The sequence below is a fragment of the Tasmannia lanceolata genome, unplaced genomic scaffold (genome assembly GCF_043159265.1).
Source record: "Tasmannia lanceolata isolate RefF3 unplaced genomic scaffold, GAP_Taslan_0.1 ptg000007l, whole genome shotgun sequence".
Lineage (NCBI taxonomy): Eukaryota > Viridiplantae > Streptophyta > Magnoliopsida > Canellales > Winteraceae > Tasmannia > Tasmannia lanceolata.
In genome coordinates, this window is record NW_027518684.1 from 10473985 (window position 1) to 10481633 (window position 7649).

General features: G+C 39.1%; 1 pseudogene; it reads left to right on the forward strand.

The window, feature by feature from the left end:
• Window positions 1-1256: 1256 nt before the first annotated feature.
• Window positions 1257-3685, forward strand: LOC143880954 (beta-1,6-galactosyltransferase GALT29A pseudogene; annotated as a pseudogene).
• The last annotated feature ends 3964 nt before the right edge of the window (window positions 3686-7649 follow it).

Sequence of the window (7649 nt, forward strand, 5' to 3'; positions counted from 1 at the left end):
CGTTTAATTTTAAGTTCAATAATTTTGGACTCAAAATCCAATACTTAATATTACAGACCATCATAAGGATACCTACATGATCTTGGTCTCGTCTTGAAGGAACATCTCATGTGTAAGGTAGATGACTACAAAAATCAACGGTTAGCTTTTCTTGGCAGAACCCTAAAGAAGGCATGTTTAATAGTGGGCATTTAAGTACAATTGATTTTGGATTCAAATCGATTCCACATCGCAGCAAAGATCCAAATTAACTACACCGAACCAAATGCCTCATTTGGCTAAGAATCAGTTTTAGACTCAAAATCGAATCTCTAATTCCATAACAAACATGCCTTGGATCTCAGGGTTTTTCTAAGTGGATCCAAAGAGTTGAATTTTTCAACACAATCTTACGCATTGGATGATGTTTAGACACGGGCTTAGGATCATGTGGGTCGAGTCATGATCCCCCCTAGATCGAAGTTTTTGACCACACGCAAAGTCTTGTCATCTTGGATCCAAGGTTGGTTATCAGGGCAACCGAGGGAGGTATTTACTTCCTAAGTTGACCCAATTATGTCAAAAGCCTAAAATAATCACTAAAATAATCACTTGTAGGCTTGTAGCTAAACACATGGAAAGGTATCATCTTACATACCTTAATTTAATCTTAATAGTAATATTAGAAAGGGAAATGATATTTCCACCCCTCTTTTGTTAATCTTTTCTGAAAATGAAGAAAAAACAAGTTCGAAGGGAGTGACAATGTGGATAAAAGGGTGGAAGTATCATTTACCTCGAACCCTGTTTCGATCGCAAGAAAAACATTTCCTCTAAGGATTTTTTTTGTTCTTTCCGCATTTGTAGGGAAACAACATGATTATGGTTAATTTAGAGGGATGTCTCAATAAATTAAGGCCTTATTGGGATTGTAGGAATTTTCAGGAAAAGTTTGGAAAGGAAAAATATTTTTAAAATTTCCTACTTGTTTTTACACATGAAAACATGAAAAAATAGCTTGAACCAATCCTATTCAATTTTTCTCTGGAAGCACCTTCAATTTATAATAATATATCTCTCTACATGAACCATAATGATATTATTTTCCTCTAAATTGTGGAAAGAAAAAAAATTCCAAAGAAAACTTTACCGTGAAATGTTTTTCCATGCAATCCAAAATTGAAAATCACGTCTCTCTCTCTCTCTCTGTCCGTTATTTATAAATGGAGGAATTGAAAATCACGTCTCCTTGGCGCTCTCTCTGTCAAGGATTTATAAATAGACGACTAGAAAATCACATCTCCTCAGCTTGGACAAAAACAAGGAGCTCGACGAGATCTTTCCCTCTCCTAGCTCCGATAATCTATTGTAAGCCGAGTGGTATAATTCCCAAAATCTGATTATTTCACTCTTCCTTTCTTCTTCTCCATTCTTGGATTTCCAAATCCTTCTTTTTCTCCTCTTATAGATAAACCTTTATGTTTTCACTCTAAGATACATAGTTTAGATTCTAGAGTATCCATTTTTTTGGGTTTTCTTGTGTGTTTTGGTGCTTTTATTTTCTTCAACTTGCTGTTGGATTTTGTGCACCTTTTGGAGAAATGGTTGGCGAGACTTAAAGGGTTTTTGACTTTTATTGTGACTTAGTTCTGCTTTTCTCCTCCATAGCTATTGTTCTTATTAATCTTTTGATTAATAATATGGCGAGATTCCCACTTCAAGATCTCTGGTTTATTCTTCAGTTTTAGAGGGTTCTTTCTTTCTTTTTTTTAACTACTGTGATGAGTTTTAGCGGTTTCCACCTTGGTTGAGATCTATTTTGTTGAATTTTCACTTAAAGATATATGGGTTGGGGTTACTGCTTTCTTTGTTGATTTGTAGCTATTACTTGATTGAATTTTTGCGCTTTGTATCTTGTTTTTAGGAATTTATCTTTTTAACAATGCTGGCATCGCTGTGAAGATGTTGATACTTTTACTTTGAGATATTTGGTTAGGATTCTACTCTTTGCTTAGCAAATTTTTAACATTACTCATTGGTATTTAAATACGAGACTTTGGCTCCAATGAAACGACATATTCGTCAAACGTTCTGTTTAATTCTCTTGTTTGCAATATGCACTGCACTGAGTTGCAGAGAGGCATTTCGCGCGAATTTCATTTCTCGTCTTCCACTTGTCTTTAACAAGACTCTGCTCACTAACAAGACTCTGCTTGCATTTGCGGCAAATGACATCGGAGAGCAAGAATCAAGAGAACAGATTGATCAGTTGCTGGAAGATAATTTTGGCGGTCAGGCTCATCATCGTTCCATCTCGTCCCAAAGGGGAAACAATCAAAATGATGTGCAGTTGCGATCTTCTAGAAGAATCCCAATCCACCTTGATTCTCTAAAGTATTCAAAGTTCTGGCCCGAAATTCGCACGTCTCTGCGTGATTGGATTCATACTAAGCGATTCCAACCCGAAATCATGTTGGATTTGATCGATCTTGTTAAGCATCCTCTCGATCAGCATTATGGTTTTGTGGGTTCCAATCGTCCATATGGGTCTTGTGCTGTTGTTGGCAATAGTGGGATTCTACTGAAGAATGAGAGTGGTGCATTCATTGACAGCCATGAGATTGTGATCAGATTGAACAATGCCCAGACTGCGGGGTATGAGCGACATGTGGGTTCAAAAACCAACATTGCATTTGTAAACAGTAATATCCTGCACTTGTGCTCACGTGGACAAGGCTGTTTCTGTCATCCTTATGGTGAAAAAGTGCCGATGATTATGTACATATGCCAAGCTGTGCATTTCATGGACTATGTGATCTGCAATGGATCACACAAGGCCCCATTGCTCATTACAGATCCCCGGCTCGATGTCTTGTGTACAAGGATTGTGAAGTATTATTCACTGAAACAATTTGTGGAGGAGACAGGGAAGCCCCCAGAAGAATGGGGTGCTTACCATGATACTAGGATGTTTCATTACTCTTCAGGGATGCAAGCCATCATGCTTGCATTGGGAATCTGCGAGAAGGTTAGTGTTTTTGGGTTTGGAAAATCAGAATTAGTAAAGCATCATTATCATACCAACCAGAGAGCTGAGCTTGGTTTACATGATTATGAGGCAGAGTACTCCTTTTACCACGATTTAGTTGAGAGACCACAGGTAATACCATTCCTTAAAAACTCTGGGTTCAAGATTCCTCCTATGGTCATATATCATTGAGTTTGTTTCGATTTGAAACTCTTGATTCCCAGGAATCATTTGATTGCTTTCGAGCCTCAGTTCACATGTTCACGTTGTAATTGTAGTTTCCCACGGAAAAAATTGCTTGAGGAAATATTTTTCATTGTTTCATTTAAAAAACGGGTGCCACCCAAAGTAGTGCTGGGCACTAAATGTAAAATTGAAACCACATGTCAATATGAGATTGGTATTTGAAAATGTGATTCCAAAATTTGGGCCCAAGTGCTGTGTATAATAACAGTCTTTTGCTGATTATTATTGAAAGAAGTCTGTGGAGAGAATAAAAACTCACCTCCTGTTCTGCTGATATCCATTCATCTTTTTGTATTTCTATAACAGTCTAGAGTCTAGACCTTGCATTTTGTGCGAAGCTGTGCTATATGACATTATTGTTTCTTCTCTCTCTGTATTGTAAACTAATGTATGCATTGATGGTTGAATACTTTCTGCACAAAGTAGAACAAGCAACCAATGCATTGGTCTACTGTTTGATTAAGGATTCTAGGAGTTAGGTTAAGAACTGATGTTTTAAAAGAGAATTATAATTCTAGTTCAAAATATTCTGCGGAGAATGTCAATGAGGGTCTGGGTTTCTAGATGGAATATGGACAGAAGGGGCATGAAAGGGATTTAGGGAACATCAAAGGGAAGGTGGGTAGCTGCTTAAGATTCTTTTTCTCTAAGGTTTTGATGGGCCTTTTAGGCTGGCTGATTTCTGGTTTTGGGAAAATATGGTTGCTGAATGAATTATAAGTTGGGATTTGATTAAGATTTATAACTAGGATTTAATGAATGTTAAGAGAAGGAAAAGAGGGGTCTAAGGATGTTGTTAGATGAGATTTGTGCAGAGAAAATAAGTAAATAAGCTATTCAAGAGAGAGAGAGAGAGAGAGAGAGAGAGAGAGAGAGAGTAGCTCAAGTATATCATTCCAGCAGAAAAAGAAAAAGAAAGCTTTGAGTTTTTATTCAAGGATGAGGAGACAAAGGAAGCTGAGGATCTATGGGAAAACTGTTTGGTAGGATTCTTCTTGGGTAGAAGACCCTATTTCATGGCCCTAAAGGAAAGCCTTTCTCGGAAGTGGAAGTTAATGGGGGATCTACAACTGTATACTCTTGAAAATGGATTTTTTCTCTTCAAATTTTCAAATCCTGAAGATTGTTCCTGGGTCCTTGAAGATACATCCCACAACTACGGAGGAAGGCCTCTAATCCTTCAACGATGGGACCCTAGTTCCCACATGGAAAAACAGCATCTCTCCGAAGTTCCGGTTTGGATCCGTCTACCTGGGCCGCACCTTAAATTTTGGTCTTCGCATTGTTTGAGTCGCATTGCCAGCTAATTGGAAAACCTCTCTACACGGATACCAAAACAGCTGAGGCATCAAGGCTGAATTTTGCTCGAATTTGTGTCCAAGTTAGTGCTGGACAGCAGCTTCTTGACTCTATTACGCTCAAATCTTCCTCGGGAGACATAGTCCAAAACATAGTCTATGACTAGAAACCCAAAGCCTGTACAAATTGCAAAGATTTCTCCCACTCTTTGGAGAATTGCAGTCTCCTTTCTATGCCAAAGCCAGTACAAGGCAAAAAGGTGTGGAAACCTGTTCGAAAGAGTAATGAATCTGATCCTGTTGAAAACCTAAATGATAACCCTTCCTTGGATAGCCCCTGTAGAGACATCAGTCGTTCAACTCCCTACCATCTCAAGCCTTCAAACAGAGAAAGAAGTGAAGTGCCACCTAATCTGGGAGAAGTCTGATGGGGTCCGAACTCAGCGATGGGGTCCGAACTCAGCAACCAATTGGCTGTTGACACGTGGCCCTCACAGGGACCACTGCAAAGCCAACACCTGTCCCTGCTAGGTATGACACCTGGACCAACCAGGGACTTCCACCTGCCCCTCCTTGTGCTAAGGTGAGGGATCTGAAATAAAAAACCCTAAGCTTTCTGCTCTGACATTGCTCTGCACTCCTGCTCATACTGACTTGAGTGTCGAAGCGCCCGTCCGGAGCAACACTCCGGGTTGGTCTTCTGACCCTTTGTCTTCTTGTCTGTGCCCTTGTGCAGCGCAGGACTCCACCAGCCCTTCAGCTGTGGCTTGTCAGATCAGCCCTTCCGGCCCTACCATAACCTGTTACCAATTTTAGACCTAACAAAGTCCATATAGCAAAAACCCATGAAGTTCAGACTTCCAACTCCTATGCTATTCTTGATAGTTACGAAGAAGAGAAGAAAGATGATAAGGATGATAAAGATGATGAAGTTGAAAATCTTTCAAAGGAACATCCAGATGCTCCCTCTGCTGAACCTACTGGTCACCACACCATCGCCGTCTCGCAACTGCATGAAAGTGAAGAATGGCACGAGGTGAGTAGAAAGAGAGCTAAGAAGCTGAGTAAGAGGATGATAGACGCCCTTGGCTATTAGTGGTTCTTGAGATTCGTTGCGCTTCCTCTTTTCCTTAGTATATCATTTCTAAGGATAAGTCTTGCCTTTGTTTTCTTAGTATGTGTCCCTATTCTTATGATAGGGTTTTGCCTTGTTTGCTGAATGTATTATCTTTCATATTCTAATAAACCGGTAGGGGTCCCCGCCAAACCCCAGCTTACCCATAAAAAAAGAAGAAAAAGAATAGAAATAGCAGGAGAAAGAAAAATAAGGAGAGAAACCCAAGCAATTGCACATAGAGTTAGGTATTCTTACCAAGGGATGCAATCACACTTAGGCTTAGGTACTCTCACCTAGAGACGCAATCACACACTTTAGCATCAGCAAAAATTCTATAAATCTTCGTTCAATAATAATAAATTGAAGCAAACATAAGCTTATATAGGGTTTTAGTATTCATATCACTCTTCACATGCAACACTACTTTTAATGAAATTCCAAAAATGCCTCTAACTTTAAGGGGCCGTTTGGATACCCGGATTTTAGAATCCGGGTTTTTAGTTTGAAAACTGTGTAAAAGAGGGTTCCTGATCAAGCTGTTGTATGCTGTCCTGACAACGCGTTTCTTGGATTTTAAGTGAGAAATTCAGGTTTTAAAAATCTCTCCTGCATCCTGAGATCTCTAAAACCTGGAAATATGGGAGGATCTGCTACTCTCTTGCTCTTGCTGACGGAAAGAAGGGCGAGAAGTAAAAAATGAGACAAAAACGACGGCTGGTCCGCTTCTTCTCTTGTCTCTTAGCTACAATTTTGAAGAAATCCCGGATTCTAAAATCCGCATATCCAAACGGCCCATAAGAGCTAAAGAAAAGTCAAAGCAACTAAATCTAGCAGCAATACTAATAGAAGTAAATAGACAGACTACAACTGCTAAGACTCCTAAAACACTAAGCCATCATCCAAGTTCCCACGTGGGGCTCACATCATCATAATGGTGCCAAATAGAATCAGATTCAAAGGAATCTGTGGCTCTTTTGCAGTTATCTAATGCATTTTGTTTAACGGTGAAGATTTTGTTCTGGATGGACTTGGCCTTGAACCGACATGTCTGTCCCATCTGTTTCTAACATGCCCCATATGTGACCCCCAATGAACTCTGTGTGGTGCAATTCAATTGGCGAATGCACTTTAGAATTCACTACCTTTTATGCTCACCCATATTTTGTAGAACATGTTATTCTCATTGTGGATCTAACCTTGGTTGCTATCATGATGGCTGATCTTGTGGTATTGGATGCAGACAAAATTGTGGTAGACTTGATGTGCTCATTCACTCTTAATGGTGGTCTTGGAAGCGGTGTTTTCTCAAAATTTCATTCTTGCTACCACTCCCCTTATTAGGTACTGCCCATGATCGGTTTTAAGCAGGGTTTTAAATTTCGGTTAAGACTGAAACCGAAACGTTGCAAAACCGAAAAAGCCGAAATTTACAAAATTTCGGTTGAAATTTTGTTAATTTCAGCAATTTCGGCAAAATTTGTTAAAAAATATTAATTTTTTATTCTTTCACAAAGTTTCGATCGAAATCACTCAAATTTCAGGATTTCGGCTGAAATTTCGGTTTCGGATAAGTCCGAAATTTTAGCCGAAACCGATATTTAAAACCATGGTTTTAAGTTTGCAATGAACCAACCACCTAACCTCAATTTACTGTCACTTCATCATGCTTTCCACCTTGAGACATTTAATTAGTTTCTTGCACCAATTTCCATCACTTCTCCTTTGTACTCCAATTGATATCCTTATAGAAGTGCCACAACATGTGATAGGAGATTTAGGTATGTTCTCATGTATTATGTGAAACGTGATAATCTTTATGTTGGAGATGGCTACTTCACAAATTATGTTTGACTTGATAATGATTATGCCTTAGAGACATTTAATTAGTTTCTTACAGAAATGTTCATCACTTCTTCTCTGTACCCCAATCGACATCCGTATAGAAGTGCCACAACCTATGCTAATCATGACCATGTCACTC